This window comes from Setaria italica, chromosome III (assembly GCF_000263155.2).
Source record: "Setaria italica strain Yugu1 chromosome III, Setaria_italica_v2.0, whole genome shotgun sequence".
Classification (NCBI taxonomy): domain Eukaryota; kingdom Viridiplantae; phylum Streptophyta; class Magnoliopsida; order Poales; family Poaceae; genus Setaria; species Setaria italica.
In genome coordinates this window covers 31,431,489-31,446,178 of record NC_028452.1, presented here as the reverse complement: position 1 = coordinate 31,446,178, position 14,690 = coordinate 31,431,489, and the positions used below count along the sequence as shown (strand labels likewise).

At 45.6% G+C, this 14,690-nt stretch overlaps 1 long non-coding RNA gene across 1 annotated transcript; it reads left to right on the top strand.

Annotated features, from left to right (window-relative positions):
• The first annotated feature begins 4,282 nt into the window (after positions 1-4,282).
• On the top strand, positions 4,283-5,220 carry LOC105914078. Its single transcript, XR_002677110.1, has 2 exons — positions 4,283-4,706; positions 4,865-5,220. It is a non-coding gene; the product is annotated as an uncharacterized LOC105914078 (long non-coding RNA).
• The last annotated feature ends 9,470 nt before the right edge of the window (positions 5,221-14,690 follow it).

Here is a 14,690-nt window from a genome sequence, read left to right as displayed (position 1 = left end):
AGGTGAGGCACGGACCCTGCCCAAAGCAATTCAATCCAACCAACACATAGGACGTAGGGTATTACGCAATCTAGCGGCCCAAACTTGTCTAAATCGTGTGTCTGCATTTACCTTCAAGTTCCTGATCTCGACGAGCCCCACTAACCAAAACACTACATCAGGCACCCTCTCGGTAGGTTGCCGGGTTTAAACACCAATAACTGGCGCGCCAGGTAGGGGCCCTCATCGAGAATCCACGGGCGACCTCGACGGCACACGTTATCATCAAGCCGATCGTCGCATTCAAAGTAGGTGTGACATTCATCTTTGACTCCTGGGTTTGCATTGCAGACAGCGTTGGAAATTTCCATCGCCACATCGCGTCAACCCTGGAGAAGAAGCAAAAAACTATGAAGCTCCAGCACCAAGCTCTGGAGAACCTCATCAAGAGTTTCATTGAATTTTCAATTTTTGACTTGGGGGACGAGTCCGAGTTCAACTCGACTTCTTCCACCAGTCGGATTGACTTTCACGAGCTGGCACATAAGCCATCGTGCGAGTTGGACTACCACCCAAGTCGATTCCCGTTCGGACTCCACAACGCGACCACTATTTATCAAGTTGCCCTGTCTAGATCATAATCCGATACAGATACGATCGAGGACATCGACTATTACTTGGATTTAGACGAGGAGACTCCTTTTCATTTCCTCAATAGGGCCTGAAAATCACATCAACTCCCCAAGGCAGATTCGTCTACTGGCCCAACATGAAGCTACCCTCTCTTGCCAAAGATGACAATTCGCGCCTCATTGCCTACCTCGACACTCTCACGTACCAGGAGGGAGCTCCTCTATCGCCCATCTATGAGGAAGGCGGCACCACGGAGGTTATGACTTCAAGCTTGGGAAGCCACTCTCCACAGTGAGGACTCTTCGCCGTCATTACTGGACAAGAGGATAAAAAAGAATAGCAACAGGACAGAAACCCGCGACATAAGCGTCACTCGGATGACGTCTCGTAGGATGAACTCACTGCCAACGTTATTGGAGAAGAGACCGAAGCTCAAAGAACTCGATGATAAGCAATAAACGCCGCAAGAAAAGAGCGCCGCCACCGCCTTGCAGCAGACCTACCAATCCAGAACCTGGATAACGCCTTTGAACACTACAAGAAATGTGTGGTTTTTTGACGTATTTAGTATGACAACACATCATAATGTCATTATATCATCCGGTTTATGACATTCTAATTTAGGCATTCTGACTTAGTGACAATAGAAAGTTGTATGTCACAACAAATGTCATATTACTAGTCTACTTCTATTCGGTGACAATATTTTCTATGTCATAAGGACTAATTTTTGAATGTCATAAATATATGATAAAGGTTGTGCGTCACAAATTATTTTATTGAATTATTTTAAATACATTAGTCCATGTTGGCATGTCCTGTTGCCACTAGGTCAGATTTTTTCTTTTTTCTATTATTTACTTCTGCCCTATTTAATTTTTCTTCCAGATAGGCCAACAGGAATCTCATGTGAAAGTATTATTTAAGTAGCTAAGCAAGATGACAACGATTAACTAGCAAAGTGCAAGAATTAATAGAGTACTAAAAAGATCAAGCTCACTGTGCTTGCGTAGATCGGCTTGCATGGGCCTCCTGGTACTGTGCTGGCCCGCTCGCCTGATTTCCTGGTGCTGCTCCGGCCCGTGTGCTAAGCAGGTCCTCCTGGGCTGCCTGTTCGTACTGGGCCGCAAGTCTTGCGCCTCCCCACCTGCTGCCTGAGCCAGGAACGTGGCCTGGTGCGCTCGCTCGTGTAGGCTTGCAAAGCCTGAGCTGGCATGCTACGCGGCCCGCCTGGCCAGCTGCCTCCGCTGCGGCCCGCTCGGCCTGGGCTGCTGCGGCGTGCAAGCCTGGTGCACGTGCAACTCAGGTGCGCGAGTGCGTGCGCATGCTGCTGCTACCCGACACCTTGTACATACGAACAACAACAACAGAAAGAAGAATGCAAGAACACTAAGAACAAGGCACCAAACTTCAAACGAAAAATACTCCCTCAAAACTTCATGAATTGAGATGAAACATGAGCCATAGATGCGCAACCATCCCTGGAAAAGATATCAAAAAGCTCAAGTATTCATCACGGATTTTGGAGAAAACTGAAACCCTAACTCAAACACAGTTTTGGGGAAAATTCAAAATTCAAACCGAATTCGTGAGGAATTTGGAGGGGGATCAAATCAAAGATGTTCCCTAAGATCCTAGCAACATTTCCTAAATATAATTTTTGTGCATTTTTTGAATCTTATTGGAGGTACACATAGTTCGACTTGGAATTACTTTCAATAAACATATAGAAATTCATTTAAATGATAGAAAATATTAAATCTGTTAAAAAATTCCTGAAACTCCTACATGACAACTTAGATCCTGTATATTACATGTAAAAATGTAATTAGGGGTATATAAAATAATTATTTTGCAAGTTACTTCACAAGGGTGTATTAATTAGTGAGTAAAAAAATAATTGCGTACAATCGATTTGATGCTACCTCATTGGCGCATGCTTTTATAAATCACAGAGCTGATTACTACTGATTAGTTTTTCTCATAGCACTAGTAGTATTACATTTTCATTCATTGATGTGGGGGTTTTGATATCCATGTGCACATACAGATTAGGCAATTTGTCAGGTGAGATGTGGCAAGTAATGGTGCAGTGCTTGGGGCCAAGAGGACAAGATGAGCACCTAGTTCAGGCTAATATTGACAGGGCACAAATAGACTTTTTGAGCTTGTTGTATTTCAAAGAACAACTTGGATATAGTCCGAGGGACTACTACTGCTACAAGAAGAGAATAGGAAACAACCAAAGAAACATCCAAAAATTTTGAATTTTTTTCAAACAAACTCGTATGGGAAAATGACTTAAAGCAAAGTTATAGATCTCGATGAAACCTAAAACTTTATTGTTGACAAGTTTTTTATTTGAATTCATTTATGATCCTAAAATTATGTCTGGAGTTCTCATATATTGAAATTCAATTCTAATAATAAAACTTTTAAAAGATTTTAACAAAGCGATAGTGCACATTGTTTACAAATGGATACATCTCACACATAGTTATGTGACTAAGTGAGAGATATTTCTATTTGTGATGAACACATAATCTCACTCTATTCAAACAAAGTCGGAGAGAAAAATAAGAAAAACAAAAGTTGTAGATATCGATGAGTTCTACAACTTTGTTGATGACAACTTTTTTGTTTGAAATTATTTACTATCCCAAGAATCTGTTCAAAGTTCCCATATTTTAAAATTCAAATTTCGAATTGTTAAATCAAAGTCGAATGGAGAAATGACCAAAACAAAAGTTGTAGATCTTTATAAGTTATGCAACTTTGTTATTGATGACTTTTTCATTTGAAATCACATATACTATCCCAAAGTTCTATTTGAAGTTGTCATATTTTGAAATTTAAATTTTTGATTTATTCAAACGAGCTCATATGGAGAAAGGATCAAAACAAAAACTGTAGATCTTGATGAGATCTACAACTTTGTAGTTTATGACTTTTTTGTTGGATGATTTTTTTTGGAAAGGAAGACTGTGGACGACTTATTATTGCAATTATTCGTTGAATTACCATTGAATTTGTGGTTACTTAAAAATGGATTTACTACCAATAAACCATGAAAGTATTGTTGGAAATTTCTGTACTTCACCATTTTGACAAAGTAAAAATATACATATTTTTTGTTAATTTATTAGAATTTTACATTGAATTATGCATTGCGCAAAATCAAAGCCACCGACTAGGCCTTAGGCCCAAAAATCTGGGCCTAGGCTAGGAATCTCCTTCCTCCGCATGGCAAACTAGGCCCATTTTGGCTTTGGACGATCAGAGCCACCCGATCCGTATCGACGGCCGAGATTGCACAGGCACATGTTAAAACACCCACCTAGCGATGTCCTCTTGAAACCCTAGTTCTTTTTTCCTCCTAGGCTATGTTTAGTTCACTCCAAAATCCCAAATTTGGCACTATGCAAAAAGAAGATTCCCCATCACATCAAACTTGTGGTACATGCATGGAGTACTGAATGTAGACTAATTGCACAGTTTTGTTGTATTTTGCGAGACGAATCTTTTGAGCCTAATTAGTCAATATTTGGACAATAATTCACAAATACAAACGAAACGCTACAGTATTGCTACAGTATTTTTGGCATCCCAAATTTGAGCAAAAACAAGGCCCTATTCTCCTTCCGATTCACGACGGTGGCTGTAGCGCACAGGCGTCCAGGACTCCAGGCCCCGCGCTGGAGCATGCGTCTAGGCATGGCAGCCATTCCTCAGCGGCGAGCACGGTGCTGCGATGTGGTCGGCCTCGCTGGCAATCGAGGCACGCGTATTTAGCGGCGTGCGTGCGACGGACGGCAAAGGGGCGGTTGGATCCTGCGTAGGGACGCGTGGATTTTTTTCAGCACCTGGGACGGCACGACCGCGGCGGCCAGCAGCGTTAACGCCCCCGGAACGACCCCGCCTCCGACCGCGGTGGCCAACAACGTTGTTAGCCGGCATCTGGACCATGCCTCCGATAGGTGAGATCCCAGATCCACTGTCGATCCGCGTCCGGCTCCTCTGACTCCTCCACCATTGGTCCGCCCCCTTTTCGTGCCAGATCCGCCTGCTCTGGGCGGTTCTGTCGGCGTCCATAGGTGAGATCCCACTTTCCTCGCTTCTCATTCTACTTGTGCTGACATAGATGCCGTGGTGGTTCTCCGGTTTGAGAGATATAGTCGCGGTGGTTCTCCTGTTTGACTTTTGAGCAATGCTAATGGTTGTATCGGCTGTTGATTTGGATGTGTCCGTGCAGGTATCTCTCGTGACTCATTGCACAAGCGCCGGGCCACCGGTGGAAAGCACGAGGCCTGGAGGAAGAAGCGAAAGTATTGACTATTTCTCTTCCCTTTATTGTTTTCCTTTGGATTCATGTAGGCGTGCTCTCGGTTTGTAGTTCAGGCTGCTGCTTGATTAGATCAGCGGTGCTAGGCAATGCTTGCTGATTAGTTTATCTTCAAAAATGCTCTTTGAAGTTTTAACCGCCCTTTACTGATTTGCTGAAGCTGCTCTTGAGGTCATATTCACAATAGATGGTGAATATTTCTTTGTTAATAAGACAGTAGCAGATCACTGTAAATAAGCAAGTGTTGTTCAGTTCTTTTCTCAGTAGCTTTGGATGAATTGTTACAACAACTACGAAGTGATTCCTTCATTACATTTGATACACTTTTGACATTGCAACAATAAAAAAAATATCTCTTACAACATCGCAACAATGAAAGAAGAAGAGACGAAACAAAGAAAACAACTATATGCAACATCATGAACAAGTTGGTGCAACACCCGATTGCTGGCAAGTCAGACTATTGCAAAATAGATGAAACATCAAAAGCCACCGTTGCAACATCCAAAAATAACTATTGCAACACCATGAGGTACCTATTGCAACACTCATATCCATGACAACCAGCCTGCCGCCGAAGGTCGTCCACCATGACCGCCGCCCGATCCTTCCCCGCTCGGATCTCGCCGGGGTCGGGGAGAGGGCCACAAGATCCGGTGCAAAATAGATGAAACATTAAAAACCATCGTTGCAACATCTAAAAATAACTATTGCAACACCATGAGGTACCTATTGCAACACTCAGATCCACGACAACCAATCTGCCGCCGAAGGTCGTCCACCATGGCCGCCGCTCGATCCTTTCCCGCTCAGATCTCGCCGGGGTCGGGGAGAGAGCCACCGGATCCGGGGCGTAGGGTGCTCCCGGTTGGTTGAGGACGCCGGAGTGGGGGGAGGGGCGCTGCCAGGGTGGGGGACTAGGTTCCCGGAGTGGAGGAGCGCGCCGCCGTCGGGGTGGACGAGGAGGACGCCGTGGTGGGGAGCGCGTCGCCTTTGGGGTGGGGGACGAGGCCACCGGGGTGCGGGACGAGCCTGCCGGGGTTGGGGAGCGTGCCGCCGTCGGAATGGATGAGAAATACGTCAGGATGGAAGGTTGAAGAAGAAAAGGGAGGGGGAAGAAAAAGACGGTAGAAGGAACGGAGCGGTGGGGAGCGTCCGACCGTCCGGACGCCCTGACCATAGTGTTTCTGTTTGATTATTGCTGTCCTTTATGTTAGATGCCTATTGATACACTTTTGATTCTCACTGCCTTATCTACTTTTTGTTAGTTATTAGTTACAGCATATACTAGTTTATTTATTTTTCTTAGAATTAATTTTTTGATTTCCTCATCTGCAGGATGTCGTCTGCTTGATTGGCTATAGCTCGCATTGAATATTTACTAGAAATTATTGTCCGATTGCAAGATCCAATCATTTGAATCTTCTTGTATGGAATGTAATATCTCTATTATTAAATTATGTGGCTTCTGGATATGAAAAATTATTGTCTGGCTGCTAGATATATTGATTTGAATTTGATCATCTGTTGATCTCTATGCTGGTTGTTTGTGGGCTGGCCCAGGCAAATTTGTATGGGTCAGCCCAGTCAAAAAGAAAAACATGTGGGCTAGCCGAGCAAAGTTTGCTTTGGGCTGGCAAAAAAAACTGGTTTTGTTTCATGTTATGTTGGACTGAAAAAAAACATGTGTGGGCTGATAGAAAAATTAGGCTGGAAAAAATTTATGTGGGCTAGTTGCGATTGAAAAAATGGGCTGAAAATAAAATTTCAAAAATCTAAATGGGCCAAAAACTACAAAACAAAGTGGGCTGCGGTATTTTTGCCCTGTTATAAGCCTGCCCAACCAGTTGGACCTTAACAGGCCGTATTTTAATTTTATGACATTTATTGACTTGTCACGTCAGCGCCATGTCATCTACCTAATTGGCATGGCGCAAGGCAATAAACCAATGTCATGTACTTATGACATTAAATACAGACGTCACATAATAAATTTGTCACAATGGTTTTATGACGTTTGGATTTTCGTCAATTGGATGTGACAAATCATAAATTATGACATAAATTCCATATATTATGACATAACAGGATGTCAAAAAGCCACACATTTCTTGTAGTGGAATTAGTTCAAACGTGTCACCATCGTACTCCTCATACATACATCTATGGACCCAGCAGAAGGTTTGGACAAAGGGCTGGACACTGAGACGTATCTGCCATGATCTACATGGCAAGACAAGAACTAGTCGAGGATTAGGAGAAGTACTCTTAGCAATAGGAGTAGAACTCATCTGGTTGAATCCGACTAGTATTCTTATAAATCAACTGACCTGTAACCCTGCCCCCGGCAATATAAGGTGAGACCGGGATCACCACCAAAGCAATTCAATCCAACCAACACACATGACGTAGGGTATTACGCTATTCAGCGGCCCGAACCAGTCTAAATCGTGTGCCTGCGTTTACCTTCGAGTTCTTGATCCCGACGAGCCCCACTGACTCAAACACTACCTCGGGTACACCCCCGGTAGGTTGCCGGGTCTAAACACCGACAGCTGGCGTGCCAGGTACAAGACCACAATGAGAATCTACTCGATGGCCCAAGCTATCATCAAGCCAATCGTCGCGTTTGAAGCAGGCGTGATGTTTATCTTCGGCTCCTAGGTTTGCATCGAAGATGGTATTGGAAATTTCCACCGCCATATTGCACAAATCCCGGAGAAGAATCAGCAAACCATGAACCTCTAGCGTCAAGCTCTAGAGGATCTCGTCAAGAATTTTGATGAATTTTCAATTTTTGACTTAGTCAGAGGTTGGGGGGACGAGTCGGAGTACAACTCGACTTCTCCCACCAGTCGGATTGTCTTTGATGAGCCAACGCATAAGCCTCAAGTGAGTCGGACTACCACCCGAGTCGATTCCTATTCGAACTCCGCAACACGACCACTACTTATCAGTCTGTTCTATCTAGATCACAATCCAATACGGATATGATCGAGGATTTCGACTACTACTTGGAACCGGATGAGAAGACCCCTTATCATGTCCGCAGCAGGGCCTGGTGATCACATCAACTCCCCAAGGCAGATTCGTCTACTGGCCCAACATTGAAGCCACCTAATCTCGCCAAAGACGATGATTCACGCCTCATCACCTACCTCGACACCCTCCCGTACTAGGAGGGAACTCCTTTGTCGCCCATCTACGAAAAGGGCGGCACCAAGGAAGTCATCACCTCGACTTCAGGAAGCTACTCTCCAGAATGAGAACTCTTCGATCTCATTAATGGACAAGAGGATGAAGAAAAAGAGCAACAGGACAGAAACCCACGGCATGAGTGTCACCCGGATGATGTCTCGCAGGATGAGCTCACTGCCAACATTGTCGGAGAAGAGATTGAAGCTCAAAGAACTTGACGACGAGCAAGAAACGCTGCAAGAGTAGAGCACCGTTGTCTGGATAACACCTTTGAATCAGTTCAACATGTCATCATCATACAACCCTGGATACCATCGCGTCTATTGATCTCATCACTCGCTCGATGCCTTAGAACATGTACACAAGACAGTTAGCTGAACTGATGGAACTCGCGTATGAACAACTCGATCAGCAGAATCCAATATAGTTAGTCCAACGCTCCCAATCCCAGCGAAGTCAACATGGCAGTAGCCATAGAGGACCTCTATCCAGACCAAGTCAACTCTGAGACGCCAGACCAAGCCAAGCTAGAGCTAAAGGTAGTCGGGTAGGACCCTTGGGTGGCCGTGGCCATCGTGGGGCTAACCTAGATCCTGAACACCAAGTAGAAGACCTTCGCAACAAGATCAATGCTAGCCATGATGCCCGTACAATCATCGACGGACGGCACAATGAGCGCGAGCAAGAAGTCAAACACCCAGGAGATGACACTGTCGGGTTCCCCGCCTTCTCAAGAAGTTTGAGGTGGACAACTCTACCCGAAAAGTTCAAACCCCCGGGTATCACTAAGTACAGTGGCAAGCAAGACCGAGTCTAGTGGCTCCAGTGCTACTCACTATTAGTACAAGCAGCTGGGGATAACGACGACACCAAAGTCATCTACTTCTCCATCTGCATGAAGGCGGCGCCACGCATATGGCTTGAATCATTGGATAAGAACTCCATCGACTCGTGGAAGGACTTCAAGGTAGCATTCACCAATAACTAAGCAGGGGCAATGCAGCGTCCTGGCAATAGGATCGACTTGTCTCAAGTTAAACAACAAGAAAGTGAGACCCTGCGAAGCTACTTACATTGCTTCTTCGACAAGAAGGCCACAATCATGGATGTCATGAAGCGCGACGTTATAGACTGCTTCTAGAACAGCCTCCACGACCACCGAATGTTCTAGGACTTCGGCAGAAGATGCCCCACTGATGTCAAATCTCTCAAGATCATGGTACAAATGTGGGCAAATGAAGAAGATAGGGAGATCAAAAGGTTCGAGTCGAATCGCAACAAGTGCTAGAACAACAACAATTAGAACAATGACCAACGCAATGACAAGAACTACAACAATCACCCCAACAATGACAACCGAAATAACTACTCGGGAGGTCACAACCGCAAGCGAAAACCAGACAATAATGTCGCGGCAATTTCGCAGTCGTCCAAGAAAGGTTGCGGCAAGAATCAAGATAGGCCCTCGTTCAACAAGCTCCTGAAGAAACAATGCCCATTGCACCGATACCACAAGCACTCTGCGATAGATTGTTTCAGTCTATGAAGAGTCATGAAGGACCTGCCAGAGCCATCTGGCACCAGAAACAAGGGCAAGGCCAAGGAATATGAAGACGAGAGTGACAATGGCATGCTCCAAAATCCATCCAACACCGTCAACGTCATCTTTGACGGAACCCCGGGTACTACTACTAAGCAGTCCCATAAGCTCACTCTTCGAGAGATAGTGTCCATGGAACCTACGACGCCAACTGTCGTACATACATCTATGGGCCCACCAGATGATTTGGACAGTCCTAGATACAGGGCTGGACACCGAGACGTATCAGATATAGAGACTACGGTGCAAGACAGCGTGGTCTATGTGGCAAGACAAGAACTAGTCGAGGAATAGGAAACTACTTGTAGCAATTAGAGTAGGACTCACTAGTCGAATCCGACTAGTATTCTAGTAAACAACCGACTTGTAACCCTACCCTGGCAATATAAGGTGAGGCAGGGACCCCCTCCAAAGCAATTCATTACAACCAACATACAGGACGTAGGGTATTACGCAATCTAGCGGCCTGAACCTTTCTAAATTGTGTGTTAGAGTTCACCTTTAAGTTCCTGATCTCGGAGAGCCCCATGCACTAATTACTACTGCAGGCACTCCCCTCGGTAGCTTGCTAGGTCTAAACACCGATAGCTGGCGCGGTAGGTAGGGGATCTCGCTGAGAATCATTACGTTTGAAGCAGGCGTGACATTCATCTTTGGCTTCAGGGTTTGTGTCGCTAACAACATTGGAAACTTTCATTGCCACGTCACGCCGACCTCGGAAAAGAAGTAGCATGCCACGAAGCTCAAGCGTCAAGCGTCAAGCTCTGGAGGATCTCGTCAAGAAATTTGGTGAAATTTCAATTTCTGACACCGAATCCAAGTCCATGCCTGCGCGCATATATTAGGGAGTCCTTGCTTCTTGTAAAGGTTAGACTGGTTTTTATTTGTGAGTTTTCTTGTCGAAAGACAGAACCCAAGGGGGCCATCCCCTCCATCTCGTGAAGAGAATTATCATGGGATCCCTACAAGTTACTACCATGTCCATATAAAATCTATTTTCATATGGATCTAGACTCATGTCCATAACTGTTCTGAGGTGGTCGTAATTGTCAAATTACTACCATGAGATTTTTCTGTCTAAGGTGTTGCATCGCCTTATATTGGCCCAATGGGCCGTGTATCAAGTTGGGTCCATTAGGGACACATCCTAGGGTTGTGGGATGACCCCCACCATATTTTGGTCATCCTCTAGCCTCTCATATATCACCATAGCCACCACAAATAGATTGTGTTTTGTTTTGTTAAAAGTTTAGCCATTGTTACTTCCTTGTAGACACGTGTGTCAACTAGACCATCCGTTCTACTCGATTCAGAACCCCAACTTTGTGATCTTTGGGAGAAGTAACACTTCGAGCAAGGGCACTTGTAGATTTCTTCTCAGATTGGTTACAAGAAATAATATTATCATCCTTCGTAATCCTCAGTGGCAGCATGCATAGTAGTAGAGACCTTGAGTCTAGGACTAGTAGCATTTAGCTCCTTCTTCTCAGCATATTGTCTATTTATAGCATCTTGCTGTTTAAGAACTTTGAAGCACTCATCACCAATAATAGAATCACTCCAAGATAAATGCACACCTTGCTTGGTGACTTGAGGATTCTGAACATGACTAGTAGCAACTTTCATCTTGTGACAGACATGCCTCTCAGGTGATAGAGCAAATATATGTCGTAACAATTCCTTCATCAGTTTCCATGTCAGGATATGATCATCACCCTCATCAATATATTCTTGCTGCAATTTCATCCACCAATGAAAAACATGGTCAGAGAAGGTCAGCTTTGCAAAATTTACCTACTAGCTTGTTGGTAATTCACATGTCCAATAGAATCCCATAATAGCATCCTCCCAATCATAATAAGAAGGAGATGCTTGTGAATGCAATGTTGGAACAAACTTAATTTTCTCAGCCAAGTAGTACAAATCAGTAGCAAAATCTTCAAAAGTACCATGAGTAACCTAGCAAATTGATACCACCTGATAAGGACACGCTTACGATACCCGAGATATGTCTCAATCTTTCATGGAATGAACAATACTGGGTATGTCTTCTCTGAATTTCAGTCGAGTCAAATAGCAAAACTGATATGCCTTTGATGTATACAGTGTCGCTAACTCAATAATATATTCAGGTTGGGAGATAATCGATAGTACAGACTAATCACGGCTGTATATCTGAGTGTTCAATTATCGGCCAGCAGTAATCACACGAACAAGCAGAACTTTCTTGCTGCTAATTAGACTCATGCAGGACCAAGGAAAATTCACGTAAATAAAGATTATATTCTAGTGCAAGCCAGCAGCCATAACTTGCTAGTATAGATGGATTCCACGGCAATAGAAGCCAGCAGCTGTAATCTGATACTGATAGCCAACATAAGCCTCAACAGATTTATCTTAGGTGACCAAACCAAGATAGTATAGCAGCGGTTTAGTACTAGCAGTAGGGTATCAGGCAAATGTCAGAAATAGCTGAGTATCAACGATAATGAGAATTGTCCTACAAATACTTTATTGTAGATGCAATCCACAGGAGCAAAACTCTCCAACCCGTGCACCAATTAGGGCACGATCCAGAGAGGAGATTCCAGCAGGAACCAATGCGAGCCCAGGAAGAATTGATTCCTGATCACACACCAACACAAATCCTCGTAGGGATCCCATGATAATTCTCTTCACGAGATGGAGGGGATGGCCCCCTTGGGTTCTGTCTTTCGACAAGAAAACTCACAAATAAAAACCAGTCTAACCTTTACAAGAAGCAAGGACTCCCTAATATATGCGCGCAGGCGTTAGGAACCTCTATAAATAGAGGGGTGGGGGCGCCCTAAGGTTTACACCTTTTTGGCGAAACACATCTGCCGCGCCTCCCACGCTCTCACCTGTTGTAACTCACGGATCTAGCAGTCCGGCTTGCGACGCTTCCTCCCTGCACGTGTGGATACCTTGGAGGTGTTGCGCCTGTAGCACTTGGACGAGCCGCCGACGAGCCACGATGATGTTCCGACGAGCCGCGACACGAGGACAACCTTGCTGCATGTGGACGAGCTGCTGAGGAGCTGCTCGACATCGACGTGATCGACTACGTGTTTGACTACGCTGATCGGCTTCGCTGCCCTGACGCGATTCTACATCTTCTGCACCATTGCGTCGAGTGTTAATCCTGTGATCCATATACAACAGTTTTCCTGGTTTACATGGTAGAAAATTTTAATTTGCGCTAGTGTAGCCTACCTCGTATCCCTACAGGAGGTGTTGCACCTGCAGCACTTGGACAAGCCGCTGACGAGCCATGACGAGCCGCGGCACGAGGACGACCTTGCTGCAGGTGGATGAGCTGCTGAGGAGCTGCTTGACATCGATGTGATCGACTACGTTGATCAACTTTGCTGCCCCGACGCGATTCTACATCTTCCGCACCAGTGCGTCGAGTGGTAATCCCGTGATCCATACATGGTAGTTTTCCTAGTTTACGCGGTAGAAAAGTTTTATTTTGCGCTAGCGTAGCCTAGCTTGTATCCCAACACAAGTGCCTTTGCCGCTACAGGTGTGGACATTGACAACGACGCAGGTGTCCCCATTGCCGCTCTCGCCGGTTCCTCCGGAGGGGTCACCATCTTCTTCCCCTTGGTCGAAGCCCAAAAACCTAATTGGTGCCTGGCGGCTACGACTATCTGTTCTTCCACCTTATTGGATTAGCAAGGGTATTAGGAAGGGAGATGAATAGTCACGTAACAAGGGGAGGGAAAAAATGTACAGGCGTGATTTACGTGAGGTGGCGCCGTTATTATTGGACGTGGTAGCGGGAGATTATGCCGCACCATGCGCCCAGTGCAGCACCGCCCAGATGACGACCACGTGTCCTGCGGGACTCTCCATCGAGCCCACGTAGCCTAAGGCCCAGCAGCGGTGATGGACTTGCAGGCGAACTGCTTCCCCATGGCCTTCTCGACGCACTAGTAGGTAGTGCCAAACTGCCCCTACCCGAGCTTCTTACCCAGGGTGTAGAGGTCCTTGAGCCGCTTGGAGTCGTACTTCAGGACACAGCCGACGAGGAGGCCGATCCTCTGGAGAGGATTGATGAGGACACCACGAGTACATCTACACCAGCAGCACCTCAGGCGCCTCCAGTTGCTCCTCCACCTCAGGCGCCTATAGTTGATCATCTAGTTGGGCCAATCACTCGGGCCCGTGTGAGAGAATTAAACTTCATCATGCTGTTATGGAACGAAGGCCTAGCGGAATAAGAAGATGGCCCAACAGGGCAGCCCAGGTGGGACGCCTAGGGTTGGGAGCCGCGGCCCTCCCCCTGGTCGCGCGCGCCCCCCTCCTGCCGTGGCGCCTCCTCCGGACTCCAGGGGCTGCGCCCCCTTTATTTAGTCAGGAGTCCCTTTTGTTTACGACTTGAGTTTTGTTTTACATCTAGCTTTAGCTACTCTCGAACACGCGTAAATACGCGCTGTCCTTGTGTGATTCAAAACTCCACCTTCGAGTGATATTTAGATTGCTCGCCTCTTTTTCTTGTTCGTTCTTCGATTGCGGACAGGAATTGATCTTCGTGATCAAGCTGATCTTGCGCTGGCAAGGTTGGTAACCACAGGAAGTTGGTTCAGCGATTGCATTGGCGCTTCGGGTTCGCTCGTCGTAGTCGGATCGTGAGGGTCTACTTCCACCAAGTCGAATTTATCTCCACTCACCGAAAGATCGGGCACTCCGACTCTATCAAGTGGTATCAGTTTTCTAGGTTGATTGGTGAGTTTATCGAGTGTTTTTCCCCTTCCTACAGTCCACAAAAACCAAACAAAAATTTCTTTTCAGGTTAGATCTCTGTCCCAGCAACCCTTTTTGAGCCTTGCACCTTCTTTCAATAATTTGCATTGTTGAATTTGTGTGTTGTTGCTGGTTACTTTGTGTTTTTTTCATCTTTTGTTTTTCCCT